Genomic DNA, 23318 nt, shown 5'->3' on the forward strand with positions numbered 1-23318 from the left:
CGCATTCTTGAACAGGACATTGACTAACATGATGAAAAATGCCTCGCAGATCAAGGGCGCGTCAAATGGGACCGTGTGTCAAATTGATGCAACAATTGGCGAATAGAGCTGAATGCAAAGAAATGTAAAGTAGTTAGATTTTCGAGAAAAAAGAAAGACAGATGAAGTATCGGCTATACATAGGTTGCATTGACGTCACCGCGCATACTTTTGACCGCCATGTAAGAGGAGGAGAGAGAAGCTGCTTTTGTAAGAATTGCGAGTGACGGGTTAATTTTCTATAATCTTGTGGGAGCAGAATAGCGGTGCCTGAGTAAATCCGGAAGGTACAAAGGGGGGTCCTGATAAGAGGGGAGCTCCTTCTTGCCCTCGTCTCTGGTGGTCACCGGAGCCCCCTTTGAATGACGTCACGTGCAACCCATGTATAGCATTGCCAATCAACAACTTGATAAAACGGATTCAATTTGTTTTCTCGGTGTTATTTTTTCAGGCGACTTACAATAGAATAGTCATATTAATTTCATAACGAATAAGGCAAACAGCATATTAGGAGGTTTAGGTCGTACTTTTCATCATTTCCCAAAAGACTGAAAGAAAATTTATATTTTTCTTTTGTTCGTTCAGCTCTGGAATATGCATGCATAGTTTGGGACCCCCAAACTTTAAGTTTATCGGAAAGATTAGAACGAGTTCAAAGTGGGTGCGCCAGATTTTTCTTGAATAATTACACGTTCAAAGCAACCTATGCAGCATACCGATGTTGGTCCGACGTTGGCCTAACATTGGCAAACACCGGCCTCAATATTGGGCAATATTGGAAGTGATACCCCATCCAACGTTGGCCCAGTCATTGGTGACAATGTTGGGCCACTGTTCAGCCATCGTTCCAGCCAATGTCGGTCCCATCGTTGGTGCCAATGTTGGGCCATTGCTAAACCATGCTTCCAGCCAATGGTTGTCCCACATTGGCAAAGACCGGAGTAATATTGGACAATACTGGAAGTGCGACCCGATCCAATGTATGCCGTCATTGGTGCTGATTTTGGCCATCGTTGCACTCGCCCAGCTGTTTGCAAGTGCACTCGCCAAGTTGTTTGCAAAAAGGAAGGTAAACAGACACATGGGATTGTTTTGAAATCTCCTAACAGTTTATTACACACAGCCTATTCTGTAGACAAGTACAAACTAAGCAATTTGTGATATGTGACGAGTTACTACTGAGCTGTTATGCTACTGAGAAGATTGCAAAGCAAACAACAACCGGGGTAATTGTTGGGTAGTGTCCAGTCTCCCGACAGCTGGCAGAATTTTTTCCCCCAAATTCTACCGGCAGTCGCCCCTCATTGGCGGTGCAATCAGTTTATCGAACGACATTTCATCGACAGATCGTGTCATAAACACGCGATGTTTCTTAAAAAACCTCAGAATAGCCTTTGTTTTTTTCTTTCGCAAAGAATTGTTGCAGACTTACCATGAAGCGGCGTGAAAGGGTGGGCTGGTTCAGTGAGCACGCGCCCCAGGAATACGCGCGCGACGAAATGCCCCCTTGTACAGCGTGCAATTCGTGTAACGAATGTTCGAGGAAACGTTACGCCTCGGGAATACACGCGCGACGAAATGCCCTTACAGCATGCAATTCGCGTAACGAATGTCGATGAAACGTGAATGTCGACGCAACGTGTATTTACGAAAAGGTGGCCACGAAACGTGTTTTTGCGAAACGCAGGGTGAATAATGAAGTCAGTATTCTACCTGCAGTTGTGACATTATTTCAGACAGATAATGACAGGCGACCGTCGGTAAGATTGCGGGAAACTTATTTTCCCGGCTGTCAGGAGATAGGCCCTGCCTAATTCTAGAGGTTATCCGGAAGAGTACCCGTAGAAGAACGGACAATGAACACCAAGCAGGTTGCAGCACACTTACGTTGAAAATACCGGACTTGAAAGATGTAATACGAGGCAGATGTCAACACGGGCACTGCAGACCAACCACTCCAAAACAAAATCTAGCGCACGCTGCCGTTTGCCGAACCGAACAGTATACGATTCACAAGAATGTCTTGTGCTTCTTTGAACAAATCGATACGGGTAGGACTTTTCGAACGAGATACCATTTACCACAGAAGCGAAATCCACAGTAGGCCCGCAGGCCGCATCGCACGCGAAACTAGGTCCGGTCTTCGCAGGCATTCCGGGCTTGTCAACCGCTGATGAGTCATCCGTCAAACCACGTGATCACGCTTCTGCCATTTTTCGGGCACAGAGTGTCTACCACGCCTTCAGTTTAGGGGGAGAGAGAAAACGACAGAAGGAGTAGAAAGGAAGCAGGCCAGAACGGAAGTGGCGCTTACAAAGGCTAATCTTCAGGGGCGTCTCAAAAATAGACACAGGAGAGGATTATTCACTGTACCAAAGGTTGATAGTGCAGTGGATGCTATGCGTGGCTTTGGGCTGGCAGATTCCGTGCTCTGTCTTATCACCAGCTTCGAGACTGTAGTCACGTGACCCTAACCGGAGACACGATTGGCTTAAAACACGCAGAGCGTCTACCCTGCTGTCAATACCGATTGAACAGGACAGCTCTTTGAAGGCCAGCTTTTGAAGTTCTAAAGAAGCTGTCCAGCCCAAAAGTGATTCTAAACGGGGCAAGTTTGAAGACAGTATGTTTTACGCCGTACACCCCACATTATTATTTAGAATGAAGAACTAAGCGCGACTATTTTTTTGCGCACGATGTCCACAAATAAATATATAAATACATATATATATATATTTTTTATCAATAAACTTAAAATTATGTGTACAGTGTTAGGTTCGCGTGTTTAAACTTTAAAATATTTCTCGAACGAGTTACACATAAAAGACACCACGGACAGCACATCATCCGACTTCCAACACACGATGAATCGCCGACGCTCGCCGACAGAAGGTTGCGATGCTGCGCGAGCGGTTTCTGAAAGATGCTTCGTAGGGTACGCCGGGCGCAACGGCTTCGCGACCGTTCGAAGGGCAAAGGATTCGTGACGACAAAGTAGCGTCTTGCAACTTCAGTAGGCTAACGGGGCTCGAGAGTCCCACGCTCACATTTCCGCAGAGCGAGCGCGGCCGGCCAGATCGAGGCGCAGTATGCTCTCGCGTCGCGATGGCTATGTCGTCGCTCTGCCTACACTGATGACATGTGCACTGGCAGACAAAGCAGCCCTCTCGAGACTTCATTCGAGTCCAATAGACGACTTTATAGCGCTATAGACTCTCGTAAAACTAAAAGTAGGAGTCACTTCAGTTGCGGCGTAAGCGGCGGCTTTATGTTTGTTGACACCTATGTCGACAATGACGAAATATGCACAGAAACGTAAGATATAAAAAAATAGAGCACGCAGAAAGAAATACAAACATGGCAGGGGCACGAACGAAGTAGAAGACGTTAACGCTACGTAATGCATATACGTACAAAATACACTGGAAAAGACCAAAAAAAAAATGAAATCTAAGGAAAAACGGAATTAAGTTGTCAACGCCGAGGTAAGGCAATGCGAAGGGAGAGCAGCCGGCAAAAAACTGCAATAGTCCTATAGGCAGCTAATTATGTATTTGTGATCCCGGTTACAAAGCACCGGCGACGTACACCACATGAAGTTGGCTAAATAAAATTATCGCCCTGAGCGAGTGCATGAATGACTTTTTTCCACTTTCCTACCTCTGCAATGCAAAAAAAGAGGGTCCCGGGTCTATAGCCTAGAGGACACAACTATCGAAAAGCCATTGGCTATGGCAGTACAATATTGAACAGCGTATACCAAGACATCACTAATATTGGAAAACGCTTGGTTTTACAGTTTAATATTAACCAGCTTCAGCCAGCGTATATTCAATATCGGAAAGCCATTGGCTCCGACACTCCGATATTGTACAGGTTATGCCGGCGCATATCCAATATTGGAAAGATTTTGGCTTTGACAGTCCAATATTTGACAGGTTATGCCGGCGTATAGCCAATATCAGAAAGCCAGTGGCTTCGACAGTTCAATACTGGACAACTTATGCCGGCGTACCTCCAATATTGGAAAGCTATTGGCTTTGACACTCCAACGTTGACCAGCCTATGCCAACGTATCAACAATATTGGAAAGCCATTGGCAGGGATGGGCAGTATTTCAAATACAAGTATTTGAAATACGTATTTCAATTCTTTGTGTATTTTGCATTTTTATTTAATTACAAATTGGGTAATGTATTTGACGTGTGTATTTAAATACTAAAACGTGGGTATTTCACATACAGTTGTAATTAAATACAATTTTTTGGGCGAAAATACATCCCTCAAATTTGTTGTCACTGTCCAGATCGGGAAGAAAACTGCGTTCTGTACCGAATGCAGTGTCTCTCAATCAAGCACACGCGTTTAGTGACTGTGATTACGGCGCTAGTCCGGGGCAAGAGTAGTGACGAAATCGACGTTCACAGGCAGACTGGCTAAATAAGTGCCTGTGACAACTTGTGATGCTTTCCAGCCTGATTTTAATCCATATTTTCGCCTGGAACATTCTAAATGCGCGGGTCGTCCAGATTTTCGTAACTGGTGCGAGTTGCAACAATAAAAAAATCTCTAGCTAGTGCTGCGCGTCTTGGTCGTATCGGTTGCTTGTTGGCCTATACCAAAATGTAATCAACAAAAAAAGGTGCTTGAAGCTCTGTACTTTTTTCACCTTTACGTCCAAGCTTATTACATTTTTTGTGATTATATTTCTGTTACATTACTAGAGCCTCCCACACTAACTCCCGAGTGTGCGGTGCAAAACTAAAATGAGATACTCAGAAACCCTTTGCAGGTGCCCTGAAGTCGCTAACGCAAACTTTGAGGAATGTATTTGGAAAAGTATTTGGAGGAGACCAAATACATTTGGCTGTATTTGTATCTTGCACTTAAAGGCTTTTTTGGAAATGTAATTAGATTTTTTATTAAATATATTTTGACCAAGTATTTTGTATTTCTTTTTCGACACATATTTGCATGTATTTTGCCCATCCATGGCCATTGGCTTTGATAGTCCATTATTGTCCAATGTGATTCCAATATTGGGAAACATATCGCTCAGTTGGGTCATTGTTGGGCCATTCTTTGCCTCATCAAATTCATTGTTAGCTTAATACTGTGTGCTGCCTGGGAAGCGTCACGGCTATGAAAGAACAGTTACATTGGCAATTGCACTCATGCAGACAAAAAAATTTAAATTTAAAACGATTTATTGTGTATAGAATGATAAAACTTGCATCAATAAAGGAAATTACATCCGATGTCCTTTCTACGTGTCAGAAAGAATTGGCCATAAATACAAATTTGCAACTATAAACTCTTGTTGTAGGTCATTTTTTATTCGAACTGCTTTAGAATGGAACATGCTTAATGAAAATGTGTTTCCCTCTGTATTTCATCTGAAATGTTCTTTTATAACGTCTGCCTGCAATAACGCCTCCAAGGCGATAATTTAAAGTAAATAAATAAATAAATAAATACATCATGCTCTATTTTACTGCGCACATATCTTATAGTGGTATATTGCTTATCATTGCAGGCTAAGGTTTCTCTTACTATGATATACGTAACAGTTTTACCGAAGGGGCACCATGAAACTAGTAAAAAAATAGCAAACATGTACCTACAAATATTTAGATGTATTTTGCTAGAACTTCAATTTAGTGTAACTTCTGTTTGCTAATTTTGTGCACTATTACAAGAAATATGAAATTTATCTCATGGAGGTTAGTAAGAGTTAAAGCCCGAATATTAGTCGTTTCATTTCGCCTTGTTTCTTGTGTTGCAGAAAATGTATTTTCACATGAAATTCTTGAGTTAATCGTCCCTCTAATTGGCGTAGAACAGTGGTATATCGAGCACACTTCTACAGCATTTTACGAGAAATCTCTCAGCCAATTCAAAACCTCCATCATTGAAGGGGGCATAATGTTGGTAATGGTTTCAAAGAAACACGCCGACGGCAACAGGCGGAGACGGTTCATTGTTTGGCGGTTTGACAGCACCCGCCTTATTGAAACCTGAAGGACACCGGTCTGAAACATTGCGCTTTGGAAAGTTAGAATTGTGATATCAAAGTAATAAAGTTGTTTTAGGCCTCACGCTATATTTTTTTTCAACTGAACAATCGTTAGAGAACGTAGTATGTTACTATAAATCGCGGTGTATATGTTATCATATATCTTCTTGCACGTCCCTAGTGCTCGGAACTGCAGTGCACCAACAAACACTATTTATTTATTTATTTATTTACCATAAGGGCCCTTTCGGGCATTACATACACTCTCAGAAAAAAAGGAACCAAATGAGCAAAAAAGGGTTCTTTTCGCTAAAAAAGAACCGATTTCTGGGAAGATTCCTATGAAGCGTGCTTTCTCAACCAAAAGAACCCCATGCAAAATAAAAAAAGAAATGCAGAGCTAGTTTCCGGCCTGGAGAGAGCGAAAAAGGTGCTTGTTGCAGCCAGGAAAGAGATAAAGCGATCTTTCGAAAACGAAGGTCACTTAAATCTTCTACCGGATAGAGGGACACAATGACCAGGCTCGAAAGGCTTTGCACGCGAGAAATTGGGTGTGCCATTCTGTGGAAACAAAGCTGCCCGTTTGAGCTGTCAAGTCCTTGAAAGCTTAGACAGGTGGAATGCCGTAGCTATTTACCAAGTCGCGCGCAATTTGAAGCTGAGATAATCTTCGCCTCCGACCACAGATGAAACAGGCTTCGATGCCTTTGACTCCCGGACCACCTGCTTCAGCGGTCTGAACGCTGGCGTTCGTTTGCAAACGTAACTGCTCGCCGTGTTTTATTTAGCCAGAAATGTTAGTATAAAGCAAATTTTTGGTACTCATTTGTATAAACTAAACGGGTCATTGAATTAATGTTTATTTGAAGAAATCTGTACCTGCGGAAATCGCATGTGTACTTTATTCCCCGCCCTCCCCCCCCCCCCCCCCCCCGAAAAACACAAAAAAACTGCATACAAATTTGTAAAGGCGCAAAACTTCAATGAATGAGCAACACACGCACACAAAAAAAGTGCGTGTCGTGTTGAATGAGTGATACGGTGGTTAAGCGTCGTCGTGTTTTTTTAGTAACAAGAGATATTTTTTAACTTGCTTTCGTGTTTAAACAATATACGTATATTTGCGCGTATGAATGAAAAATGAATAGAACAGAGGAACGTTTTTTTCTGTTTTTTTTGTTTAGTATAGAATGCAGTTGTCCTAGCTTGTGGTCATGACACCGCCCGTCTCTAATTGTTTCGCGGCACGCGTCAAGCCGCAAAAATAGAGTTGGGACCCATCCGCGAATGGCATCAAAAATCCTGATGCGCGGAAAGTTAGTGTCATTTGCTGCAGTCATCTTTATTTTCAGAAATAAATCAGTCTGTAAATGGTGGTTTTTCGATTTCAAGGAGCAGTTATGTCTAGAAGGATACCCCGAGATAATTCCATAGGCATATTCTATAAGTGCGTTTTGAGTGAAGCGTTTTGAGTGAGTGCTCCGTCCGCCGGTGAACCCCGCTCGCTACTTTGAGGTCGCCCACCAAAAGTTAGGAGAATGAGATAGCAGAAGAAAAAAAAAAAAGAAAAAACAACAGAAACGTGGTCGCTGCTTTTCTCACAGTTTTCGCGAGCAATATGGCATGGTAGGATGCAGAACAAAATGGCCTCGGACGAAATGGCTCTGGACGAAATGGCCCCAGACAAAATGGTCCCAAGTGCAATCCCGGAGAGAATAGTCCCAAGTGATATTTAGACACTCATCCTTTAATGAGGTGCTACTCTGAAGTTCTATTAAGCATACATTCAATGCTCTTATAATCCAACTTTTGTAGAGACTATAAAAAAAAGAAGCTCGATATAGACGCGACAATGTTGAAGAAACACACACATAGGGCAGGCACCTGTTTCGTGTGTGTTTTTTTTTTTCGACTTTGTACGGTTTATTTTGCACTCGTTTTCATTATGTCAATCAACCGACTAGCCCCAAAGTCTATCTTACTGCTTGATACAACTCTTTCCCATCTCCCGCTCGAAGCTTTAAATTGATGCGGTACAGTTACATTTTGTGAACTTAATGTTTTACTTTAAAGGAGTTCCCTCGTTAGTTCAACAGAGCTACAAGAAGACGTTTTGATTGAAGCCATACGTAGCGCACATTTAAAACTAGTTTTTTTGTGTAATAAAATGTTTATTTCACAAAAAAAAATGTATTGCATTATGCGAATATTTATCTTTTTATATGTTGGGATTGTACCAATTAAGCTAACAAAAATAAGGAACAAGAAAGAATACGACAAAATTTATTTTTGTCCGAGTTTACTACTCGAACAATTTTGTCCGTGGCCATTTTTCCGCTTCTCGGGCTTGTTCTGTTTTCGATTCCAATTTCTAGTGGAAAAGGGGTAAGCGCCGACTGCACGCCCAAGCATTTGCGTGACGTGGCGCTTAACTGAGCTAATATTTGTTCAGAAGCGGCAATTGGCGGATCGGATGTCGCTCCCATTGGAATAAAAATTATTTGTCAACGACATCTATTCCCTCTGTCTGATTGTTTTATTACCTATCAGTTCTCTTTCCAGTTCCAAAATAGGCTCGATTATCATTCAATCCTGTTTTCCAGGCCTCTATTTTGGTAAATTCCTATAAAAAAACACGTTACTGACCGGACACTGAATCATCGAATCTAGGTGCGTTGTCGTATTGCCGTCACAAAAGTCGCTCAGCCACCAAATAGGCCAACACGTGTTGCTCAACACAATTTGTTGCTTCTGTCCGTTGCCGGAAGGTGTCACACCGAATCGAGAATTTCGCTTTTGTTTATTTTGTGTTTGTTTGGGCAAGAGAGTGAACTGCCAACAATTTTACCGGCGGTTGACGGACATGCTTGGTGATGTGATCGCCGTGTTTCCTGGCAGACAGGGAGGGAAAAACGATGACATGTGCATATTATCTTCGCCAGCGAACCATGGTTCGGACAGCTCAACGGCACCCCAGAAGATAAGCCATAATGTATTCAAAAGCGACGTTTCGGGGGCTAATCTGCTCACCACCGGGCTGACAGTTCGGTGGAATCGTCATGCTCGTTTGACCAGTGAACCTTCTGTCTTGCACCACGTGATCACAACCGCAGAGAAAGGTGTCAGGTGATAAAAACCAGGCGACTAATTGGTTCGGCGAGCACGTAGCTTCCACCACGCTGTCAGCTTAGCGGTGAACAGGGGTGGGTCGCTGAAGGTCACTAGAACCAACAGGATCTAGCTTCGTTGCTCGAGGGAGTGCAAGCGCTCGCTCGTCCGAGTGGTGGATCGGAACAATGCTTGACCTCCTCTCCCTTTGGGTTTGAAGGTCTAGAAGGAAGTACCTCCCTCCCTTTCCTCTTAGCCATCACTTGCAACATGTCAGGGGACGTGAGCACATGAACGATTGGAGACGTCTGCAGGTGGCCTTTTGAAAACTAAGTGCAATCGGCCTGTTCATTTCAAGGTAAAACTTCTTCTTAAGCAGGCAATATTTATAATTTCTCTTAAAAATTGCTATAAGTACAGTAGCGCTCAATATGGCCATAAATTGTTTGATGCATAGGCAGAATAAGTAGGAGAGGGGGCGGCCTCTTATTAATTAAGCTACTTGTCGATTGAAATTTGTTTTTATGCTATTTTTTGCTTGGAGTTGTCCAAACAAGCACGTTGCAAAAAAAACAAAACATTATTTTGATACTCTCGTGCGTTAAACTGCACAAGAGAAAAACTTTTTTGCAGCGAACACTGATCTCATTACTGCAATACTGACTTTATATAAGATGACAAAATACTGAGTTCAAGCTTTCCGCCAGAAAGATCTCAAGAACAGAACTTCGAATTTACAGAACTTCGAATTTACAGCGCGAATGAAATGAACAAGGATATCTCTTCGTAAATCTAAAAAAATTATGTTACCGGGCTTTAATTAGCTAATGTATCCGTATTTATAGCCGCAATACACGCGAGCGAATATGTGCTGTAAACGTTTCCGTTTTTGACCGGACATGACACTCCGAGAGCCAATCACTGCAGTTTACGGCACCGCTCAACTAATGACGATGCCGAACATTTGGTTAGACCCAAATATGCAGTCTGCGCTGTGACATTAAGGAATGCAAAACGTCACGCTTGCATCGCTTAATGTAACAACGCAGACTGCATTCCTTGGTCGAAACGTATGTTCCGCGTCGTCATTCGCTGAGCGGACTTCGCAGGTTGCGACGATTGGCTCTCGGAGTGTTGTGCGGAAATCAACAGGCGCGAACTTTTTGCGCATTTTGTGTTTGCACAAATGTGGATGTATGTTTGATGAAAAGAACTGTTTTACTTGGTCCTATATCCAGTGCCGCAACTATTATGTCAATAGCTTACATGCGTAGACGGCGCCATAAACGTAACAAATTGTTTTTCTTTTAGGGATTCGTTGATACTGACAAATGTGAAGACGCCGGGAGCGTTCGCCGTCATGTCTTGCTCACGAAAAAAGAGATAACTACAGTGCCCCTGAACGTCGACCTGATGCAAGACCGCATGATGCGGACGTTTTAGTATTGCCAAGAATTGACCCTCAGCGAGGCTGGAGTCCGCACAGTCCTTGAGGAATTTCTGGCAATGACGATTCCCGGAATGGTAATTCAACATTGTCTTCCTTATATTTAGTCTTAAAGTTTTGAGATTTTTACAGGTCATCAGGACTTCAAAAGTTTTTTACTACCCGTTTTGTCGCCTGTGAATGAGATAAGGGCTTTTGATACGTGATAAATGATAAAAATTTACCTCGTAATAAGGCTAGGCAATGAATTAATTAACATTACGATTAATTAACTATCGTTTTACTCTCAATCAAGCGCGTTTAATCGGCATATTGGTTGAATTACCAATATGCCGTTGAATTATTATATCTTATAGTTGAATACGAAAAGTCTTATAAACAAAAAAGTAAGAATACTCATTTATTCTTTTTGTGTGGTTATTACACAATCGTTTCTGATAGCTACTTAAGTGTTTTATGATTATGATCTAGAGTGGTTTTGAAGTTTAAATGATAACGTACAAATATTTTATTTTAAAGGTTTGCCATGTTTTTCTTGTGTATGAGGCACAATGGCAAGTTGCTATTTGAACTTGTTACTGTACAAATATGTACAGATATTTTATTTTAAATGTTTGCCTTGCCTTACTTCTGTACGAGGCACAGTGACAAGTAGCTATGTAGTACCCATTATAAGACGTAGTAAAAACTTGTCAAATAAAAAATCGGTTGTTATAGGCCTTTTCTGAGATACAATATCACGCCTGGAGATCAGCGGGACCTATAATTTGATTAACTAATCAATATAAAAGAAAACATAAATCGAAATTATTTTAATTGACGCGCAGCCCTACTCCACTGTAGTGACAGTGAGTGGTTTAGTTAATATATATATATATGTGTGTGTGTGTGTGTGTGTGTGTGTGTGTGTGTGTGTGTGTAAGCAATCCGTGTGTGCAAATCTATAGCGCATAAATGTACTTTTATAAACCAGCAACACTCTCCATTCGTTGTTTATTTTTCAGTTACTACAAGACGTTAAACTGCCATTCGGCAAAGACATCCGGAGGACATGAGAGCCAAGATGAAGGCATTTACAGCTTCTACACTGGTGTTGCTCAAAGGAAAAAAACGTCACTCTGAACCTCGAAGAGCTGCTTGAAGGTATACTTTAGTCGGTGTTTTTGTAATCTATCACAAGCTTCAGACTGCGACGGTCGCAGAGGTTTACCTTCGTCCACCATAAATATGCTGGGTTAACTTACTACCTCATTACGAACTGATGACCGCTTATCGGCGCCATTCGTTTAAAACAGGGTTGACTTTTACTCGGAAACAACTTTCTGTGACGTTTCTGAAGTGAAGAGTGCGTGTGCATAGCCTTGATTGGGCTATGCACACGCAGAGATGCGCGGGCGTTTTTAACTCCGACTACATTGCCAAAAAAAGTTGCCCAAGTCACCCCCGAGTATAGTGCATTGTCACAGATGGTATTGCAAGCTTGTCAGGGTTATCTTTCCAATATACGAGCCAGTAATATAAAACAAATCCTTGCTTTATTTTCTGAAAATAATTTAAAGGAAATATAAGCAACTAAAGTCAATGACAGGTTAAGAAAGATCTGAAAGAAGAAAGCCGACAGACGCTTGGAATAGAGAGAAGGTTTCTCCTCTCCCCTACAAGCTTCTGTCCGCTTCCTCCTCTCCAGCTCGTAGATTTTTTCTAACCTGTTACTGACTATAGGGCAAGAAGGATTAATAATGGGTGGAACCAACGTTTCTTGAAACATGCTTAAAATTCCTGTGAATCTATTTTCTCGCAGAACGCTCGAGAAGCCAATCACACCAATTCATGAAGAGAGCTAGGCGAATACAAAGGCCAAAGCATGTTTAGACATATGAATGAAGCGAGAGATGTTACTGAGTATGATGTTCCACGTGCTGGCTTCATGCTCAGTGTCACGTTAAAAATTTAATTTTAAGTCGCAACATATTTTCAGCTGGTCGCGCCCTCTAAATCGCACTGATTGACCCACTAAATGTTTTAAAGGAAATCACATCTGCGGGTATGTTTTAGAGCGTAAGGCTAAACGAGAAATAAAATGCTTAGTGAAACCTATACAATTATAATTGATCTAAAAGCGTCGCGAATGAGGAACTCGCAGCATAATTATACAGAGGAAAATGCATGTGGTTATATTCTTGCTTTCTTGTTGTAGGAAGTCCGGACACTGATCCATCTCCAGGAAAATAAATTTGACATCCTTTAGGACGGTGTCCTGACAGTGAGCGGCATCAGAACGACAGTAGAAGCTGTGTGCATGTTGCTGGTAGTGATAACCGTCTCGTCTTAAAACTGTTTCAAATTTTGTTAGTTTTTTTACTGCGAACAGAAGAATCAATTTTTGCGACCCAAATAAAGTATATGAATGGACATGATCTTTACTTTTCTGCCTGTCACTTAGTTAATTACGAACAGGAATGAAGTGTCTTGACGCTGGCCAGACTGATGTTTGTCAACCTGTCGAAAAGGCCCAGTGCTAGTGATTAATGAACAATCTAAAGACATTCTGGTTGGTAGAAAGAAATTCACCTTGTGGAGCAAGAAATACAAAATACGATTTACTAAACACTAACTAGGAATGTAAAAAAAAAACGATTTGTCATAAAAGAGGGTTAGAACTACAAAATATGGTTTACTAAATTAATGCTAATATCATGTAAGAAGTTGGGATTTATTGAAAGAACCAACAAGGGTTCCGGATAAAACATGAAATAGGGTTCATGAAGAAAAAACAAAGAAAAATCCGTAAAGAACCTCAACATAAGGTTCATTAAGAGCACGAAGAAGGGTTCTGGAAAGAACCCGAATATGGTTCATTAAGATGAACCAACAAAGGGTACGAAAAGAACCCTGAAATAGGGTTCATTAAGAGCACCCGAAAGGGTTCTGGAAGAACCCGAAATGGGGTTCATCAAGAGCACCAAAAAGGGTTCGGAAAAGAACCCGAAATAGGGTTGATTAGAAAGAACCGAAAAAGGATCCTAGAAGAACTCCGAAATAGGGTTCGTTAAATAGAACCCAGAAGCGTTCTGAAAAGAACCAAAAATAGGGTTCATTAAGAAGAGCCAATAAACGATCCGAAAAGAACCCCGAAATAGGGTTCATTAGAAAGAACCCTTTTCGTGGGTTCTTTTCTGCACCTTTAAGGGTGCCGCCCATTGGACAAGCGAAAGAACCCTAAAAGGTGCTTGTTGGCACTTTTTTTTTAGAGTGTAGGGGGGAATGCTTAACACCAATATTAGAAGCAATACAAACAATGAACAGATAGCCGAAACACACTGCGAGCAACGAAAAGAAAAACATAAAAGCCACGAAGAAACAATTCAAAGTTGTTATGACGAAGCAAAGCATACAAAGTGATAATGACTTAGGCTTTTTCCGAGATACAAGAAATCAAGAAGCCTAAAACACTTTGGTAATCCTGTATGACTGCAATGTTACTTGGTAAGGCGTTCCATTTATTTATTGCGAGGTTCAGCGGGGAGTATTTGTATAAGTTAGTACGCGCAAATACTGAATTTACTTTGTTAGGATGATCAAAGCGGGGAAAAATGCGAGTAGCGGACGTAATGTGCGTTTGACGGAAAGATGATAAACTATGGTAGATTTTATGAAATGACGAAAAACGTGTGATTCTCCTTCTGGTCGCGAGGGGCATTAAATCTAATGATTCTTTGATGCGGGTGATGCAACTAGTAGGAGAGTAATCGCGTGCTATAAACCTGGCTGCTTTATTTGGTAGTGACTCCAGACTGTTAATTAAGTAAGCTTGGTGTGGATTCCATATCACTGAGGTGTATTCCAGTTTGCTTCTTACGAGGGATGTATATGCAATAAGTTTCGTGTTAGTGTCAGCTAGAAATAAGTGTCTTCTCAAGAAACCTAATTTTTTTTAAGCATCTCTTAAAGTTATTTCAATATGGAGGCTCCATGAGAGGCTAGGTGTTAAATGAATTCCTAGATATTTATATGATTGTACCCTTTCGATATCTGTATGGTCAATTTTATAAGCATGTTCGGTTATCTTCTTTTTTGTAGTGAAAGGCATGCGTTTAGTTTTCTCTGTGTTAATCTGCATTTGCCAATGAGAACACCATCTTGAAATTTTCTCGAGGTCAGCTTGAAGTAAAGCACTATCAGAGGGAGAGGTTATGGTCCGATGGATGACGCAGTCGTCTGCGAAAAGCCGAATGGTAGAAGTAATGTTGGTATGAATGTCGTTAATATAAAGGAGAAAGAGTAAAGGCCCCAAAACAGAGCCCTGGGGAACACCGGATTTGACGGAGACAGGAGGAGAGACAATGTTATCTATAACAACACACTGGTATCTATTGGACAGAAAGCCTGAAATCCATTTAACGATGCCTGCTTCTATCTTTGCTCCTCTTAGTTTATGTATTAGTCGTTTGTGGGGGACACGGTCGAAAGCTTTTGAAAAGTCAATAAATACTGCATCAGTGCTGAGGGATGAGTGAATATTAGAATGAAGGTCAGTAACTAGTTCAAAAAGTTGAAGTTCACAGGAGCGTCCTCGTTGAAAAGCATGCTGATTTTGAAAAAGAAGATTGTTAGTCACTAGGTGATTCATTATCTGAGAATAAATAATGTGTTCAAGCAATTTACAAGATACGCAAGTTCACGAAATAGGCCTGTAGTTTGTGAGAGAATTAGGGTTACCGGATTTAAAGATGGGCACAACATGGGCTAGTTTCCAGTCGTCTGGTAACGTGCAAGTTGATAGTGACTGTTTGAAAAGCGCTGCTAGGAGGACGCTGGAACAATCTTTAGTTAGTTTAAGTAATTTAGTACTTATTCCATCTGGACCAGGGCTCGAATTAGTGGGAAGACGGTCTATTGCAGAGGCAACACCCTCACTGGTAATAGTGAAAGGGTTCATTTGAGCGGTCACTGTAGCCATTGGCATATTAGTATCGGTTAGAGTCCTCTCATCTGTGAATACGCTACCAAAAAATGAATTAAACGCCTCAGCCGTTTCTAAGGGGTTTAAAAGAGTTCCCGCTACTGACGGGATAGAAGGTGCTGCATTTTTGGCTTTTGGGTTTACCACACTCCAAAATTTTTTAGGATTAGAATGCAAGATGTTGTACAAATCATGATTAAATAATTTAGCTTTTGTTTTCTTGATTTTTTTTTACACCATCTTGAGTGCTCGCGATAAGACTCCCAGTCACTATGAAGATCCGAGTGTTTGGCTTTTGAGAAAAGACGTTTCTTTTTATTAATGCAACGTCTCACATTTGTCGTAAACCAAGGATTAATGGCACATGGCGAAATAGTAATTTTCGGGATACAAAGTTCAGCCACCTCATTTATTTTATTACGAAAGGCCACCCAGTTTTCATTCACGGACCGGTTGTTCAAAGTTTGCAAAAAAGTAAAAGAATAATTGGACAACAAATGAAACATTAATTGAAGGTCGGCCCTTCCATAGTCAAAAATCTGTTTCTTTAAAACTTCCCGTCTCTGAACAGGAGCAGCAAAAACACAATGTACCATTTTATGGTCACTGATGTATTCTAAGACCTTGACATCAATAGCTTCTGGGTGGGTTGTTAAAACTAAGTCTAGAACAGAGTTAATACGCGTTGGCTCCTTCACAACTTGGCGTAGCTGGAAGGCTTCCATAACATCAAGGAACCTTTTGCACTCCTGTTTATTTCCACAACTCATCTACCTCTTGTGTTGACCAGTTGATACCAGGCAGATTAAAATCACCAGTGAGCATGACGGGGGAGTTTGGAAATTCGGTATGTACTTGTTCAAGGCTAGCATTTAACTTATCTACAAAGTCAGATGATGAGTCGGGCGGACGATAACACACTCCAATCAAACAAGGTTTAAAGATTAGTCGTACAGTCACCCACAAGATTTCAAGAGAACTCTGAATATCAACTAAAGAAGAAGTTAATTCACTCTTAACAGCAATGATAACACCCCCACCTCGAGATTCAGTCCTGTCTTTCCTATAAATTTGGAACGATGCTGATATGCTGAGTTCACGGTCTGTAACTTCTTTAGAAAGCCACGTTTCAGTACCCACCACTACATCGGCTGAACAGGCCTCAATACTGCAAGACAAATTATCTTGCTTGGGAAGTAAACTTCGAAAATTCGCCAAGATCAAAGAAAGCTGATCCCGAGGTCTTATCTTGTGTTTGTTGTTTTTGTTATCACCCAGTCAAGCTCTAGTTTCGGCAGGCAGGGCCCTTGGGCTCTCCACCACACAGTCATTATCCGAGTCGTATCGATAGAAGGAATTATTTATAAGTATTTTGTCGTAGTAAAGCCTGCACTTACTAGTTCCGAATCTTTGTCTTGCGAAGTCGCGCAGTTTTTTCCTTACTAATTGCATTTTTGGTGAGAAGTCCTCCTCTATCCATACACCAGGGAGCGCAGCGTCCTTTAGTTTATGTGCGTTCTTAATTACTTCGTCTTTGCATTTAAAGTTCAAGAATTTTACGATGATTGGTCTGTTAAAACCAGGTTTCCGCATGCCCTGTCGATGTGCGCGCTCAATCTCGCCGACATTCACGTGTAGGTTGGAAGAAAGAAACGTTTTCACGATACGTTCAGAATCCGATCAGTTCTCACGTTCGTTTTCTGGGAGTCCTTTAATTATGAGGTTATTGCGTCTCATTTGGTTGTTCAGCTCATCTGACAAGACTTCACTTTCACGCTGTCTTCGAGATATTGTATTTACTTCAGTTCTTACTTCGCGAATTGCGGCATTCACGGTAACCAGGTCTTCCTTTTACTTTGCAATCTCATTCATAGATTATTCAAGATTTGAAACACGGCTGTTGATATCACTGATGCCTGCATTGATTTCGTTTAGTTTGTGTGTTGTTTCTTCCTGGTACCGTTTGTTTGATTCTAGAGATTCCTTCACAGCTGCAAGTATCTGATCTAGCTTATCGGGACCCGGGTTGGTTTCCACGTCACCAGCACAGATTAGCAGCTGTGCAACACACAGACACATCAACAAAATTTTGGCGTCCGGGCACCATGTCTGAATGTACAATGCTAAGTGGTGAAAGCATGGTCTATTAATTGTCTTCGTACTTGTAGAGAAAAGAAACGGCCAATTCGAATGCGGTAAGTTGACAAGTCGTCACCCATTCTAACTTACGCCACAGAAACACACTACTGGGATTTGCAACCGTAACAACAGAAATCACAAAGTTTTGTAGTTAGGAGGGAGTGACAGCTTACCTATAACAGAACGCAACAAGAACTGTGAATACTTCAGAAGAACGGTCGCAAATTCCGCTGTGGTAGTGGTTGTCGCTTCTTTTATGCTGATGTTGCGGTGTCGCCTCAGTCGCCGTCCGTGGTTCGTGTAGTCGATTTTGCTCCAGGGGGAGGCGCACACGGGTTGCTGAGTCGCCAATCTTCGGTTCCAACAGGGGATAACGCGGCGAAGATGGTCAGGATCGGTGAACGGCGCTATAACAGAACGCAACAAGAACTGTGAATACTTCAGAAGAACGGTCGCAAATCCCGCTGTGGTAGTGGTTGTCGCTTCTTTTATGGTGATGTTGCGGTGTCGCCTCAGTCGCCGTCTGTGGTTCGTGTAGTCGATTTTGCTCCAGGGGGGAGGCGCACACGGGTTGCTGAGTCGCCAATCTTCGGTTCCAACAGGGGATGACGCGGCGAAGATGGTCAGGATCGGTGAACGGCGCTATAACAGAACGCAACAAGAACTGTGAATACTTCAGAAGAACGGTCGCGAATCCCGCTGTGGTAGTGGTTGTCGCTTCTTTTATGGTGATGTTGCGGTGTCGCCTCAGTCGCCGTCCGTGGTTCGTGTAGTCGATTTTGCTCCAGGGGGAGGTGCACACGGGTTGCTGAGTCGCCAATCTTCGGTTCCAACAGGGGATGACGCGGCGAAGATGGTCAGGATCGGTGAACGGCGCTATAACAGAACGCAACAAGAACTGTGAATACTTCAGAAGAACGGTCGCAAATCCCGCTGTGGTAGTGGTTGTCGCTTCTTTTATGGTGATGTTGCGGTGTCGCCTCAGTCGCCGTCCGTGGTTCGTGTAGTCGATTTTGCTCCAGGGGGAGGCGCACACGGGTTGCTGAGTCGCCAATCTTCGGTTCCAACAGGGGATGACGCGGCGAAGATGGTCAGGATCGGTGAACGGCGCTATAACAGAACGCAACAAGAACTGTGAATACTTCAGAAGAACGGTCGCAAATCCCGCTATGGTAGTGGTTGTCGCTTCTTTTATGGTGATGTTGCGGTGTCGCCTCAGTCGCCGTCCGTGGTTCGTGTAGTCGATTTTGCTCCAGGGGGAGGCGCACACGGGTTGCTGAGTCGCCAATCTTCGGTTCCAACAGGGGATGACGCGGCGAAGATGGTCAGGATCGGTGAACGGCGCTATAACAGAACGCAACAAGAACTGTGAATACTTCAGAAGAACGGTCGCAAATCCCGCTATGGTAGTGGTTGTCGCTTCTTTTATGGTGATGTTGCGGTGTCGCCTCAGTCGCCGTCCGTGGTTCGTGTAGTCGATTTTGCTCCAGGGGGAGGCGCACACGGGTTGCTGAGTCGCCAATCTTCGGTTCCAACAGGGGATGACGCGGCGAAGATGGTCAGGATCGGTGAACGGCGCTATAACAGAACGCAACAAGAACTGTGAAAACTTCTGAAGAACGGTCGCAAATCCCGCTGTGGTAGTGGTTGTCGCTTCTTTTATGGTGATGTTGCGGTGTCGCCTCAGTCGCCGTCCGTGGTTCGTGTAGTCGATTTTGCTCCAGGGGGAGGCGCACACGGGTTGCTGAGTCGCCAATCTTCGGTTCCAACAGGAGATGACGCGGCGAAGATGTTCAGGATCGGTGAACGGCGCTATAACACAACGCAACAAGAACTGTGAATACTTCAGAAGAACGGTCGCAAATCCCGTTGTGGTAGTGGTTGTCGCTTCTTTTATGGTGATGTTGCGGTGTCGCCTCAGTCGCCGTCCGTGGTTCGTGTAGTCGATTTTGCTCCAGGGGGGAGGTGCACACGGGTTGCTGAGTCGCCAATCTTCGGTTCCAACAGGGGATGACGCGGCGAAGATGTTCAGGATCGGTGAACGGCGCTATAACAGAACGCAACAAGAACTGTGAATACTTCAGAAGAACGGTCGCAAATCCCGCTGTGGTAGTGGTTGTCGCTTCTTTTATGGTGATGTTGCGGTGTCGCCTCAGTCGCCGTCCGTGGTTCGTGTAGTCGATTTTGCTCCAGGGGGGAGGTGCACACGGGTTGCTGAGTCGCCAATCTTCGGTTCCAACAGGGGATGACGCGGCGAAGATGTTCAGGATCGGTGAACGGCGCTATAACAGAACGCAACAGGAACTGTGAATACATCAGAAGAACGGTCGCAAATCCCGCTGTGGTAGTGGTTGTCGCTTCTTTTATGGTGATGTTGCGGTGTCGCCTCAGTCGCCGTCCGTGGTTCGTGTAGTCGATTTTGCTCCAGGGGGGAGGCGCACACGGGTTGCTGAGTCGCCAATCTTCGGTTCCAACAGGGGATGACGCGGCGAGGATGGTCAGGATCGGTGAACGGCGCTATAACAGAACGCAACAAGAACTGTGAATACTTCAGAAGAACGGTCGCAAATCCCGCTGTGGTAGTGGTTGTCGCTTCTTTTATGGTGATGTTGCGGTGTCGCCTCAGTCGCCGTCCGTGGTTCGTGTAGTCGATTTTGCTCCAGGGGGAGGCGCACACGGGTTGCTGAGTCGCCAATCTTCGGTTCCAACAGGAGATGACGCGGCGAAGATGTTCAGGATCGGTGAACGGCGCTATAACAGAACGCAACAAGAACTGTGAATACTTCAGAAGAACGGTCGCAAATCCCGCTGTGGTAGTGGTTGTCGCTTCTTTTATGGTGATGCTGCGGTGTCGCCTCAGTCGCCGTCCGTGGTTCGTGTAGTCGATTTTGCTCCAGGGGGGAGGTGCACACGGGTTGCTGAGTCGCCAATCTTCGGTTCCAACAGGGGATGACGCGGCGAAGATGTTCAGGATCGGTGAACGGCGCTATAACAGAACGCAACAAGAACTGTGAATACTTCAGAAGAACGGTCGCAAATCCCGCTGTGGTAGTGGTTGTCGCTTCTTTTATGGTGATGTTGCGGTGTCGCCTCAGTCGCCGTCCGTGGTTCGTGTAGTCGATTTTGCTCCAGGGGGGAGGCGCACACGGGTTGCTGAGTCGCCAATCTTCGGTTCCAACAGGGGATGACGCGGCGAAGATGGTCAGGATCGGTGAACGGCGCTATAACAGAACGCAACAAGAACTGTGAATACTTCAGAAGAACGGTCGCAAATCCCGCTGTGGTAGTGGTTGTCGCTTCTTTTATGGTGATGTTGCGGTGTCGCCTCAGTTGCCGCCCGTGGTTCGTGTAGTCGATTTTGCTCCAGGGGGAGGCGCACACGGGTTGCTGAGTCGCCAATCTTCGGTTCCAACAGGAGATGACGCGGCGAAGATGTTCAGGATCGGTGAACGGCGCTATAACAGAACGCAACAAGAACTGTGAATACTTCAGAAGAACGGTCGCAAATCCCGCTGTGGTAGTGGTTGTCGCTTCTTTTATGGTGATGTTGCGGTGTCGCCTCAGTCGCCGTCCGTGGTTCGTGTAGTCGATTTGGCTCCAGGGGGGAGGCGCACACGGGTTGCTGAGTCGCCAATCTTCGGTTCCAACAGGGGATGACGCGGCGAAGATGGTCAGGATCGGTGAACGGCGCTATAACAGAACGCAACAAGAACTGTGAATACTTCAGAAGAACGGTCGCAAATCCCGCTGTGGTAGTGGTTGTCGCTTCTTTTATGGTGATGTTGCGGTGTCGCCTCAGTCGCCGTCCGTGGTTCGTGTAGTCGATTTTGCTCCAGGGGGAGGCGCACACGGGTTGCTGAGTCGCCAATCTTCGGTTCCAACAGGAGATGACGCGGCGAAGATGTTCAGGATCGGTGAACGGCGCTATAACAGAACGCAGCAAGAACTGTGAATACTTCAGAAGAACGGTCGCAAATCCCGCTGTGGTAGTGGTTGTCGCTTCTTTTATGGTGATGTTGCGGTGTCGCCTCAGTCGCCGTCCGTGGTTCGTGTAGTCGATTTTGCTCCAGGGGGGAGGTGCACACGGGTTGCTGAGTCGCCAATCTTCGGTTCCAACAGGGGATGACGCGGCGAAGATGTTCAGGATCGGTGAACGGCGCTATAACAGAACGCAACAAGAACTGTGAATACTTCAGAAGAACGGTCGCAAATCCCGCTGTGGTAGTGGTTGTCGCTTCTTTTATGGTGATGTTGCGGTGTCGCCTCAGTCGCCGTCCGTGGTTCGTGTAGTCGATTTGGCTCCAGGGAGGAGGCGCACACGGGTTGCTGAGTCGCCAATCTTCGGTTCCAACAGGGGATGACGCGGTGAAGATGGTCAGGATCGGTGAACGGCGCTATAACAGAACGCAACAAGAACTGTGAATACTTCAGAAGAACGGTCGCAAATCCCGCTATGGTAGTGGTTGTCGCTTCTTTTATGGTGATGTTGCGGTGTCGCCTCAGTCGCCGTCCGTGGTTCGTGTAGTCGATTTTGCTCCAGGGGGGAGGCGCACACGGGTTGCTGAGTCGCCAATCTTCGGTTCCAACAGGGGATGACGCGGCGAAGATGGTCAGGATGGGTGAACGGCGCTATAACAGAACGCAACAAGAACTGTGAATACTTCAGAAGAACGGTCGCAAATCCCGCTGTGGTAGTGGTTGTCGCTTCTTTTATGGTGATGTTGCGGTGTCGCCTCAGTCGCCGTCCGTGGTTCGTGTAGTCGATTTGGCTCCAGGGAGGAGGCGCACACGGGTTGCTGAGTCGCCAATCTTCGGTTCCAACAGGGGATGACGCGGTGAAGATGGTCAGGATCGGTGAACGGCGCTATAACAGAACGCAACAAGAACTGTGAATACTTCAGAAGAACGGTCGCAAATCCCGCTATGGTAGTGGTTGTCGCTTCTTTTATGGTGATGTTGCGGTGTCGCCTCAGTCGCCGTCCGTGGTTCGTGTAGTCGATTTTGCTCCAGGGGGGAGGCGCACACGGGTTGCTGAGTCGCCAATCTTCGGTTCCAACAGGGGATGACGCGGCGAAGATGGTCAGGATCGGTGAACGGCGCTATAACAGAACGCAACAAGAACTGTGAATACTTCAGAAGAACGGTCGCAAATCCCGCTGTGGTAGTGGTTGTCGCTTCTTTTATGGTGATGTTGCGGTGTCGCCTCAGTCGCCGTCCGTGGTTCGTGTAGTCGATTTGGCTCCAGGGAGGAGGCGCACACGGGTTGCTGAGTCGCCAATCTTCGGTTCCAACAGGGGATGACGCGGTGAAGATGGTCAGGATCGGTGAACGGCGCTATAACAGAACGCAACAAGAACTGTGAATACTTCAGAAGAACGGTCGCAAATCCCGCTATGGTAGTGGTTGTCGCTTCTTTTATGGTGATGTTGCGGTGTCGCCTCAGTCGCCGTCCGTGGTTCGTGTAGTCGATTTTGCTCCAGGGGGGAGGCGCACACGGGTTGCTGAGTCGCCAATCTTCGGTTCCAACAGGGGATGACGCGGCGAAGATGGTCAGGATCGGTGAACGGCGCTATAACAGAACGCAACAAGAACTGTGAATACTTCAG

The sequence above is a fragment of the Ixodes scapularis genome, unplaced genomic scaffold (genome assembly GCF_016920785.2).
Source record: "Ixodes scapularis isolate PalLabHiFi unplaced genomic scaffold, ASM1692078v2 PGA_scaffold1__304_contigs__length_218370807, whole genome shotgun sequence".
Lineage (NCBI taxonomy): Eukaryota > Metazoa > Arthropoda > Arachnida > Ixodida > Ixodidae > Ixodes > Ixodes scapularis.